This window comes from Chrysemys picta, chromosome 9, assembly GCF_011386835.1.
Source record: "Chrysemys picta bellii isolate R12L10 chromosome 9, ASM1138683v2, whole genome shotgun sequence".
NCBI classification, from domain to species: Eukaryota; Metazoa; Chordata; order Testudines; family Emydidae; genus Chrysemys; species Chrysemys picta.
The window spans coordinates 20,436,631-20,449,012 of record NC_088799.1 but is presented as its reverse complement, the minus strand read 5'-3'; the positions used below and the strand labels follow the sequence as shown (position 1 = coordinate 20,449,012).

Below are 12,382 nucleotides of genomic sequence, written 5' to 3'. Positions count from 1 at the left end.
ACTTCACGTTAACAATCAGAGCTTGTCCAACCAGCAGCAAAAGCCATCAAAAACTGCCTGACTAAACCTAGTGTTGTTGTCTTCTCCTTGACTCTTTGTTTTGTGCAAAGTAAGTTACTGAAGGGTTTTAGCTGGATGGTACCATGATGCATGTACAATGTGTTACTGTGGCAGCTTTTTGTCTCAGTCTTAGAGGGAGATTTGAAGAGGAAAGGACAGACTCACAGTGCTACCATTAGCTTTTTCAGTAATACGACTGACTTTTCTCCAGCTGCCAGCTGTACTTACAGCCTGATGTATTGGGTCCTTGTTGTTTTGATGCATGATATATCCCACGGATGGTGGACAATGAACCACTAGCAGCAGAAATCATATCAGCAAGCCTCTCCTACTCCGATTTGGTTGATGAATGAGAAGTTCCTACAGAACCTAGCCTGCAAGCCTGCGTCTAACAGAAGTGCCTGTGGCCAACTTTCTCTTTGTGCTGTTCTTTATATTTGACATTTTGGAGGCTGAGCTCTATAATAAACCATTAGCTTTTGGCTCTGGGCTGCTGAGATGAAACTTCACCAAGGTGTGGAACAAAATATTAAGTATGAGAACAAATTGAGATGACAAGATTGTTGAATTAGTTTTAGCTCCTGCTACTTGCTGAGATAGTTTATTGTTAGGAAGGTTTTCAACAAAAGCTAAAGACAGGATTTGATTGCTGTTTATGACACAGTTTGGCACAGAGGCCTTCTGTATAAACTCTCTCGAGTTACCCCGTGTTGGGTGGTCAAAGAATGCTCTTCCTCTAAAATAGGCAGTTCAGAATAGACATGGGCAACCGTTACAGTTCCTGGAAATGTCAGATTAATGGTCTTCCTCGAGGTTCAGTTTTTTCACCAATACTGTTCAATGTGTACATTCAACGACTTCTCAAGCAAATGTATCGATGCTGACAACATCTGCTGCAGCTATCAAGCTCCTTAGAAATTGACAAGGTCCTGAATGACGGTATAAAGCTCATGGCAAACTACTGTGGTTGATGATGCCTGCAGCTGAGCTTTTCCAAGACGGTTTCTAGTGTATTTCATCTGCATAATGCAAGTGCAAGCCATGAGTTAAATATTTTATTAAACGGCCAATCCCTGCAGCATGAGCCAAACCTGGTTTACCTCGGTGTGATGTTGGATAGATCATTGACATACTGGAACCCCTTGAAGGAGGCAGCAGTCAAATTTAGCACTTGGAATCATTTGCTCAGAAAACTGGCTGTCTCAAGCTGGGATGTGAGTGCCTGGAGGCTTAGAACATCAGTCCTTGCCCTCTGCTATTCAACAGCAGAGTACTGTGCTCTTGTCTGGTGTTGCTTATCTCACAGGAGGCTGCTTGATGTAGAGCTTAACAAAACTATGCACATTGTTTCCAGGATTTTTATATACATCTTTGCTGTCATGGCTGCCAATACTTAGTAACATAGCACCACCCCATATTCACCATGAGGGGGCCTCCACCATGCTCCTGGCCAAGGTTCATAAGAACAGCAACTTGCTTCTGTATTCAGACCTCTTCAACCACCTGCCAGTTTGCCTGTCTTCTAGATGCCCTTCATGGTCGCTTATGCCACCACAGGATATGACAGTGTAATCTGCTTGGTGTAACAATGGGTCAGCAATGACAGTCATTAATCACTCTCTCATCACTGACCCAATCATCTGCCCACCAGGTTTTGACTTGCCAAGGCATCTGTGGTCATCTCTGCACTGGTTTCAAACAGAGTATGTGGCCAAGCTTCAAACGGGGTTTCTCTAACGACCTGCTATGTAAAAGATTCAGATTATGTCACGTATTCTTGACGATTGCCTACTGACTTACTTCGACGGTGGGCTACTGGCTCTTCTCCTGGCTGATGACAATGCTATGAAATGGTTGGGCACACTGTGCATACACTCAAAGTTAGGAAGGGAAATGAAATATGTAGCAGACAATTCTCATGATGTGTTAGACACTGTAAGACATTCAAAGATAAAAATATTCTTCAGTTTTCTTATTTATTATGGACCAAATCTGTCTTGCCTTACTCCTTTGATTATTCCCATTGATTTTTAACAAGGTTCCTTGCATGGGTGAGGCAAGTAGAACATGATCCTATTAATTTAAGAATAATTTTGCTTCACTGCCTTTAATGAGAATTTAACTCCTTAGCAGTATCCAGTAGCATTAAATACTCAATATGGCTATATCCCAAGGCTTCACAAAAACTTTAAAAATATATTTTTACAAGTGTCTCTATCATTAATATTGTGAAGCCTAATGATTCTGCAAAGCTGTGATTGTTTGCAGTATAAAATGTATGACAAAGATATCTGACTACTTTAAGAGCTTTCCAGTTGGTGATATCGGGCTTCAGCTGTCCAATGGCTCAGTCTACATGCAGCCAGATAAACCCAACAAACAGGGAAGTCTCAGTCAGAGGAAATAATAACAGCTCAGCACATAGCTTTTCTAATATACCACAGTAAAACACTAGTGTTTTGTCCATCTCGCCATGCATGTGAGAATGAACGGCACTGCTAGTGTTGGTGTTGTCATGAAATTGTTCAGCTACCTCTGTTTTTTCAGTAGCTCAGCTGCATAATCAGTCATTTAATACAATTAAAACAATGTATGATGGCTGGCAGCTGACAACACCATAAGTGCCAACTGCCAATTTATTTAGCTGGAGTTTTTCAGATTTAAAATTACACATGAATGGGTGGCGCCTAACATTTATAGTCTTTTCATAGTAACTTTTTTTTGTTTCACAAACCCTTATCAAGGGGGATGCAAGACTGGTTCTCAGCCTAAATCTACATTTGCAGTACAAATTTCCAAATCTATTCTCCTCTGTTAGACCTGGGATCTGCATCACCATGGAAATCATGATTTCTGCCAGTGGCACTGCAGCATTCTCCTCTGTCTTTCCAAATGAGTTTGGATAAAGAGGTTAAAGAACTAACATGTAGACTGCTTTTACTGTTGACTTCCAGTTCCAGTGAATGTCAATGCTTTGCCATTCTGATGCATGTTTAAATATTCATTTATAGCTGTTCGTTTAGTGTTCCAAAAATCACTTGAACGTAGAGTAACTGGAGTTCAGATGATTTGGAACGTCTTGCCTTCATCAGTGTTACGATAAATTATTTTCCTGCTCCAGATCTGCCAAGTTTTTCTGCCTTTGACAAAACAGCATCAATTGTACAGAATATTTTTTTTTGGGTGCCACCTCTAACTTGTTTAGTTATATAGTGCTGCAGCTGCATGTTTTATTCTACTCCATTTTGGGGAATGTGACAGAGGGGATATTTGAATGGAAATGGCTCTGTGTTCTCTTGCTGACATATGGTCCATCATTTGACCAGTATTTTGCAGAGCTCATGCAAATACCAAATCCTCATGTTTCTCAGGGTCATCTGCAATTTTGTTTTAATAACATTTGTTTGTCGGCTTTATGTGGAACTTTATCGAGACACAAATGCTAGAATCTCCATCCCAGTGTTGGAGAGACCAGGTGGGTGAGGCAATAATGTTTTATTGGATTAACTTCTGTTGGCGAAAGAGACAAGCTTTCGAGGTGCACAGAGGTCTTCTTCTGGTCTCTGTGTAGCTTGACCCTTGTGTCTCTCACCACAGAAGTTTGTCCAATAAAAGATATTACCTCACCCATCTTGTCTCTTTAATATCCTGGGACCAACATGGCTACAACAACATTGCAAACACAGCAGTGTTGGACTATCACAATAGTGAGTTTCATATTTGAATAGTGGAAGGAAGAGTAGATTATTGTAGCTACAATTCTCATATGAACTTGGTAGTCAACTTTACTGATAGGTATGCAAAAAGGTGACCGATTGAGAGGGGAAAACTGTTTGCTTACTTGTAAAATACAACAGCTTTATCTATACTGAGGAGGGAAAAAGTAAACCATCATCAGCGAACATGTTTTAAAACTTGACTGTGCCAGTCCACACTAAGGACAAGATCATGTTTAACATTGTGTTAGTTAAAATGTGTTTGGTTAACACTGTGACCCCTCCTGACAACAAAAATTACCACACAACCCCAGGAGGGGGGGACTGAAGCCTGAGCCTGCCTGAGTCCTGCCACTCTGGGTGGGGAGCCAAAGCCAAACTGGAGCTCCACTACCCTGGGTGGGCGGGGGGGACCAAAGCCCAAGGGCTTTAGCCCCAGACCTGTAATCTGAGCCCCATTGCCCAGGCCTGAAGCCCTCAAGCTTAGGCTTCAACCCCGAGTGGTTAGGCTTGGGCTTTGGGCATGGGCCACAGCAAGTCTAAAACCAGCCCCGGTGACCCCAATAAAACGGGGTCCTGACCCACAGTTTGAGAACCCCTGGGTTAACATGATGCCTTTTTTTCAGTATAGAAAAAGCTATCGGAACTGGTATTGCCCCTATTAAAGTACACACACTATTTTTGCACAGTCCTAATGACTATCCTTCTGGATATAGCCAGACTCTGATTTCATTTATTCTAGATTCATACCAGTGTAATGTCTTTGAGGTCAGTGGAATTACTCCAGATTTGCATCAATGTAACTGAGGTACCAATCTAGCTCATCAGATACAGTCATCCTGTGTAATTCACCTTCAAAGCAGATCACAGAGTTAAATACTGTAAGTGGATTTTAAAACAGGCTGGACAATTTTATGGCCACTAATAACATTTCTAATTATGCAAACTGTCACAGGAGTAACCAAATCTCATGCTTCAGATCATGAACTGACCGCCTCAAGGGTCAGGAAAACATCCTTTCCCTTGGCTCTCCCATATATATTGTAGCAGTTTGATAGTTATATATCCGAAGGAGGGAGGGCAGATTCACCTACCTCAGAAGCATCAGTTATTGGCCACTAAGAAACATCATCGCAGAACTGATGGACAAATGGTCTGAGCATATGTGGCAAATTCCATAGTCTTATGTTAAGGCACCTTGGGCCTAATTCTACGGTCCTCACTTGTCTAAAACTCTTACTGAGCTCAGTCTGGAGGAAGGGATCGCTCCGCTGCAGATATTTGAAAGGAATTTTATTTCACTGTGAAAGAAGTTGCAAATGCTACAATTTCCTATTATTTTCTACATACTGTACTTACAATTCATGTTCTGCTGTATATCACAATCAAGTTGCATCCCCCAACCCACTTCCTTTAGACTATTAGTTGGGAACAAAACAGAACTTTAATTACAGATGATACAGTTAAAAGCCATAGCCACTATTAAAGGCTCTCACATCTTTTGCAGTTTCTGGAACATCAACCATAGCTTAATAATAGATGCATGAGATTGCTGCTCATTTCTTATGAAAAAAAAAAAACTTCTCTAAGGAACTGCTCTTAAAGGAAAGCATGCATAATATCAAGGATTGCTCATACCCAATATCTCCTTCCTTGGTTTCTATTGCTGAATGCCACTAGAGGAAGCCTAGTGAACACGCATCCATCCTCCACTACAAGTTTGCTATCTTCTCTTCTGAGCTGCTGTTTCTTGCCAAACAGCACAATTTCTCCAGTTTTGTGTCTTCCAAACCCACTACCCCAGCCACTTACTTGCTACATTTGACTGCTACCCAAACCCAGGCTTCTGTGTTGAGCTGTATATGTTCCACTGCTAATATACAGAGAGAATGAGATGTATCTGTTTAAGAAGAAAGTCTGAGGCATAATGAAAAAAATGAGTATTTTTCTCTTCTTTTGTATCCCTTCATCCAGGGGTTATTTTTTCCCCCTACTATAATCTTTCTACTTTTCATTTCTCTTTGGGCTTTCATCAAAGTTTCCCTAAGTTGGTGATTTCTTTTAAAGAGGGTATGACCAGGCAGATTTCCTGAAAGAACTCACAATTAGACTGTGACTGCAGTTCCTTATAAAGTAAATCATCATATATATAATGTGTGTGTGCGTGTACGCGTATATATTTTACAACGATGGAATACTATTTGGCCTGCTATATTTGTTCATATTTCAGGGACTGCGTTTCTCAGTCCTGCTCTGTATTGATGGAATTGTGTGCACTTTGGAGAGAAGATGATCTACTTTTGACAATAACTACAATATATATGTACATTTTTCAAGAGGCATTATTTTGCCTCATATGTTTAACTGTAGAGATTTACCTCTATATTTTATCGAAACACATGGCATCAGCTTACCCAGGCAAATGGTCTTTAGATTCAATGGCACATCTCAAATAGATGTCTTCTTTAAATTAGATCTCTCTGTTCTTAACAAGGTCTCTGAGGGTTTTTTAAACCTATCATTCAGTTAGCAATACAAAACAATATAATCTACAGCAAGGAGTTTTGGCACTCATATGCTTTTGTGTAGAAGCCATATATTTTGTACATATGTTTATTTGTTAAGTAGTGACAATATGTTAATTGGAAGACATGCCCTTTCCCCTAAGAAAGGTATAGATTTAGACACCAACTGTGCAATTTGATCTACATGGACAGACTCTTTTGCCTATCCAGAGCCTCATTGATTTGATCGGATCATGCAGTTCCATTTGCTGGATTGGAGCCTAAATAAACAGACCACACAAGAACCAGGTAATGATGCTTCCTTACAGGGATCTTTGTTTCTTTTCTTTATCTTCCAGTATGGACTGGGATTGGTAACTCTTGTGGAAGAAGTTGAATGAAGTGGGAGTAGACACTTGGTAGATAGAAAGGGAATCATGTAAGAAAGAATGAGAGTGGGAGAGGAGATGAAGGGATTGATGAGGTTGGCTTCATTAGTGGAGAGATTCCAGAGGACTGGAAAAGGGCAAATATTTATTTAGCGTGTGCATAGTCATCTAGCCAAGTGATGGTATCTTCAGTATTGTGATGCAGTTCTTCTAGGCCACCGCTGGACCTAGTCAGCAGGCATTCATCGACAATGTGCGTCATCGTGTGTGTTGTGCTGCAGCTGCACAAAGGGCTGTCACAGAGGCCCCAGCGATACTGGTTGGCTGCACAGATACTTTGCCCAGTCCAGAACCTGTTCAACAGGGACCAGTGGCCATAGGGCAGGTCAAAACCAGGCGGGCAAATTATGGGGTCTGTAGCGGGGTGGTTACCCCGCTCCTGCCTGAGGGGTTTAAAACGGCCCTGGCAGAGGGCTGGGGCAAAGGGAAAAGCTACTGGGCTGATTGGGGAAGTAGCCACAGCTGGGCCACGCCCCAATCAGGCCCCAGCTGGCCTTATATAAAAGGCTGGGAGCCAGGCACTCAGAGTCTCTCTCTGCCTTCAGAGAGAGAAGGGCCTGGCTGCAGGGAGCTAGACAGGGTGCCTGTAGTGGAGCAGGGCTGGGGAAAGGCTGAGGAGCTGGGGAGCTCTAGCCTGGATAGCCCCAGGCTGCGGCCTGGTAATAGGCCAAGGGGTACTGGGGGTTGCAGAGGGCAGCCCAGGGGTAGGCCAAGGCAGCAGGTCCAAACCCAACCTTGCCTGTGATGAGTGGATGATACTGCAGTCTGCCCCTGGGTGTGGGGCTAGATGGTGACTGGCAGTAGCCTTATTCTGAGGCGAGGTAGGGATAGTGGGTGGGGGTTCTAACATCCTGGAGTGGCAGATGAGACCACAATGAGCAACATGATGGCAAACGTGCAGCTGGTGGTTTAAAAAGGTCATTGTGCAGTGGCAGGCTTGAGTTGGCATGTACTTTCTCCAGTAACTTGCCAGTGGCAACCTCTCATCTGATATAAGGAGGAGCAATATTGCAAATATTGGCAATAATGGGCAAATATAGTGCCCATCTATAAAAAAGAAAATAAGGAGAACTGGGGAAATTACAGACCAGTCAACTTAACTTCAGTACCTGGAAAGATAATGGAGCAAATATTTAAGCAATCGATTTGCTACCTAGCTACCTAGAAGATAATAAGATAAGTAACAGTCAGCATGGAGTTGTCAAGAACAAATCATGTCAAACCAATCAAATTGCATTCTTTGACAGGATAACAAGTTTGTGGATGGGGGAAAAACACTAGATATGGTATATCTTGCTTTTAGAAAGGTTTTTGATACTGTATTGTGTGGCCTTCTAATAAACGAACTAAGGAAATATAAGCTAGACGGAGCAACTATAAGGTGCATGCCTAACTTGTTGGAAAACTGTTCCCAGAGAGTAGTTATTTGTGGTTCACAGCCAAGCTGGAAGGGCATATAGACTGTGGTCCCGCAGGGTTCTGGTCTGGGTCCGGTTCTGTTAAATATCTTCATCAATAATTTAGATAATGGCATACACTTGTACACTTATAAAGTTTGTGGACAATAACAAGCTGCACAGGGTTGCAAGTGCTTTGGATGATAGTATTAAAATTCAAAATGATCTGGACAAACTGGAGAAATGGTCTGAAGAAAACAGGATGAAATTCAATACGGACAAATGTAAAGTATTCCACTTTAGGAAAGAACAATCACTTGCACACCCAAAAAATGGGAAATGACTGCCTAAGAAGGAGTACTGCAGAAAGTGATCTGTGAGGTCATAGAGGATCACAAGCTAAGTATGAGTCAACAGTGTTATACTGTTGCAAGAAAAGCAAACATCATTCTGGGATGTATTAGCAGGAGTGTTATAAGCAAGACACGAGAAGTAATTCTTCTGTTCTACTCCATGCTGAATAGGCCTCAATTGGAGTTCTGGGTGCCACATTTCAGGAAATATGTGGACAAATTGGAGAAAATCCAGAGAAGAGCAACAAAAATGAGTAAAGGTCTAGAAAGCATGACTTATGAGGGATGATTGAAAAAAATGGGTTTGTTTGATCTGGAGAAGAGAAGATTGAGGGGGTACATAAGTTTTCAAGTACATAAAAGGTTGTTATAAGGAGGAGGGAGAAAAAATATCTTCCGTAACCTCTGCGGATAGGACAAGAAGTAATGGTCTTAATTTGCAGCAAGAGAGGTTTAGGTTGGACATTAGGAAAAACTTCCTAACTGTCAGGGTGGTTAAGCACTGGAATAAATTGCCCAGGGAGGTAGTGGAATCTCCATCATTGGAGATTTTTAAGAGCACGTTAGACAAACACCTGTCAGGGATGGTGTAGATCAGTGGTTCCCAAACTTGTTCCACTGCTGGTGCAGGGAAAGCCCCTGGCGGTCCAGGCCGGTTTGTTTACCTGCCGCATCCACAGGTTTGGCCGATCGCTGCTACAGGCCAATGGGAGCTGCTGGAAGCGGCACGGGCTGAGGGACGTACTGGCTGCCACTTCCAGCAGCTCCCATTGGCCTGGAGCAGCGATCGGCCAAGCCTGTGGACGCGGCAGGTAAACAAACCGGCCTGGACCGCCAGGGGCTTTTCCTGCACAAGCAGCGGAACAAGTTTGGGAACCACTGGTCTAGATAATACTTAATCCTGCCATGAGTGCAGGGGACTGGACTAGATGACCGCTCGAGGGCTCTTCCAGCCTTATGATTCTATGATTCTATAAAGAGGTTAAGGGAGGCTTGGTAAGTAACCAGAGCAAAAATGTTAGGTGTGATGACCGGAATCTTGGCCGATACCAGGGATTGAACTGGGCGCCTTTAGAGACAAAAAGCATGAGAGTCTACAATTTAAACTAAAGAGCCAGCTTTGAAAGCTGTCAGCTCTAACGGATCCTCTGGATTGGGTACAGATGGAGACTTGTAACTCCCACTGACTATTTGGTTAAATGGGAGCTGTGTAGAAACTTGAAAACTCATGCTTCTCAACTTCTCGCAATTTACCACAATGGATTAAATCTGTTCTATGTTTAGGAGAATGGGTGAAAGAAATTAATTCAGAATATCCATTCAAAGCAGTTGAGCTGAAGGGTTTTTATATTGGTTTGCTTGTAGCTTTTTTGTTTTCTTTATTTACGGTTTTGATATGGTATTTTATATTCTTTATTTATGATTTTATATATTGACATTTCAAACTTTTTAGAAGTAATCTCACGAAATTCCAAAAGCTGATACCTACTGTAGAATGTATTATCTCTTTCAGTCACCTCTAGAAATTCAGAAACAATTAAGATGGAGTAATTGCTATCTGATTGTATAGGAGGTAGCCACTTTAATCCAGTGCTGATAATATGATTTGAAAAGGACCTCTTTATGCCATTGATTTCAAAATCATTACTGTTTTTGTCCTTCTGCAATAGTTATTTTCAGTGGTTATTTCAGTGGTTACCTGAAAATAATGTGCTCTACTTTTTGAAAAAATAAATCCGATTATTCCCAAAAGATCAATATTCTTCCTACATTTGTGCATCAGTTGTATGAGACTTATAATCCTAATGTTTATTGGTGACATGATCAATTTGGTAATGGGCAATGAGTTTCCTTTCCTATACAGTTTACAAAATGTCATCCAGGAGTATTCCCACATAAATCCAGTTTGTAAATTCATCTCCTTCTCTTCTTCAATGTTAATGATTTTTCCCTCTGTAATCAACAGAAGATCCACCATCAAGAAGGAGAGGAGACAGGGTCATGGTTTAAGAATGAAGGTTCAGCACACATCTTCTACCTTTAAAATTAATTGAAAATATTTTTGTTATTTTCCAATTATCAAGAAAAAAAGTCATAATTAAAATAATAGTAAGGAAAGGTTCTGTGGGCTCTTTGTTGGATAGTGAGAGTGCCTTGATGGGATAGGTCGGATTGCTTAGCTTGAATGAAAATAAGAGGTAGCAATAACAGCTACTATCTCAGAGTTGCATAAGTCACTAAAAGAGTTAGTCAGTGGGGATAATATGGCCTAACAGGAACCTCTGGGTGGGAGAATGGACAATGAATGGGGGCTTGACACCTCTAAGACAGCATTCCAGCTTTCACACTACCTCATGAAAGGTCCTGTGTGGTGGCCTCTTGCAGGTCAGACTCTCTGTGCTGTACGAGATATGGGGTGGGAGCAGGATGGGATGGCCAATCTTCACAGTCTAAGGGGCTTCATCGGGTATGAACTTACTCACTTTTCCTTCTGCGCTGTGAAAATCTCTTATGAGGGTCCGGGGCAAAGACTATGTGGGAAATACCTTGGAAAATGGGTCCTACAGCTGCCAAGGGGCAAGGTGAACTGTGAACAAATGAAAAGACACAGGGCATCAGTTAATCCATTGTGGTATGCATGTATCTTAGAGGAACTATTTGTGTGTTGGGGGGTGAGTGCTAATGAGGGAGTAGATGTTTTCTGTTAGTTGAGTACTGTCTTTTTGGAGTGGCTTTGCCTTTTATAAGCACAGTATAACATTCTTAGATACTTGTGGAGTTTGTACAAGCAAAAATATACCATACCTAGTTAGTGTGGAAATTGTAGAAGCTGAAGCTAGGGTTGCTTTCATTAGTAACTCTATTTTTCATTCTTCCCAGTTTTATATGACTGGTTATTCTCTTTGCCCCCTCTTTTATAAGCTTATTATTTGTAAACAAAAGTCATAAGGGCAGCCAGTTATGATGCAGAAGAATCAAAAAGTCAGGGAAGTTTTAAAAAAACAAAATCAAAAACAAAAAAACAACCCTGTTGCTGTGAGTCAGAGGATGCCCAGACCATTAAAACATGGCTCTACTCTGATAAAGTGACTTTGTAACAATGATTTTGTGAGGTTGTATGTGTAATGTCACTGTCAATGATTTACCAGCCAGACAATTTACTTTCTAACATGCTACCAAACCTGCAAATTTAAGCTGCAATTTGAAAATCGAACTAGCTTCTTTCTGTCTCATGTTTCATCAACACAGTAAAAAACGTTTTGTGGGCCAAATTATGCCATTGGTGACACTTTGCTTACAATGGGTTTGCACAGGTGTACCTGAATGGAACTTTGCACACATTTCTGTTGAAGGGTCAGATGTAAAAGAATATACCCCTCACTTGGTCGTGTTGGTTCTGCAAGACTGAGGCCTGCCCTACACCTAAAACTTAGGTTGACCTAGCTATGTTGCTCAGGAAAGTGAAAAATTCACATCCCTGAGAGACCTAGTAAAGGTGATCAAAGTTTCCGTCAACTTAGATACCACCTCTCAGTGGGATGGATTTATCAAAATGATGTAAAAACTCCTACACTACAGTGGTGTAATTGCAGTTGTGCTACTGTAGTACTTGTTGTAGTGTAGACAGACCCTAACAGGAGTTAAAAAAAAAAAGAGAGAGAGAGAAGGTAAAGACTTATTTTATTACTTCAGTAAGTAGCTCTGACTAATGCACACAAGGAGCTTATCTGCTGAGTAAGAAGTTACCATTTCAACATAGTCATTTCTCAGAATAGAGCTGCACTCTAAAGTAACAATTCCACATACTCCCAAAAAAGAGATTACAGCCACAGGAGAAGATAAAAGTGTTAATTCTTAATTCAAACCAATGTAATGTACATCTGAAAGGGAGCAACAATAGGG

At 41.4% G+C, this 12,382-nt stretch overlaps 1 long non-coding RNA gene across 2 annotated transcripts in view; it reads left to right on the top strand.

Annotated features, from left to right (window-relative positions):
• The window catches only part of LOC135973483 (uncharacterized), a 119,918-nt gene extending 109,347 nt beyond the window's left edge, over window positions 1-10,571 (top strand). The window contains exon 4 of one of the 2 annotated variants that reach the window (XR_010590339.1): window positions 10,446-10,571. This is a non-coding gene — a long non-coding RNA (uncharacterized LOC135973483). Of the gene's footprint in view, window positions 1-187; window positions 2,841-10,445 lie in introns of those variants that run through there. The other variant, XR_010590338.1, reaches the window with a different exon arrangement.
• Window positions 10,572-12,382: the final 1,811 nt, after the last annotated feature.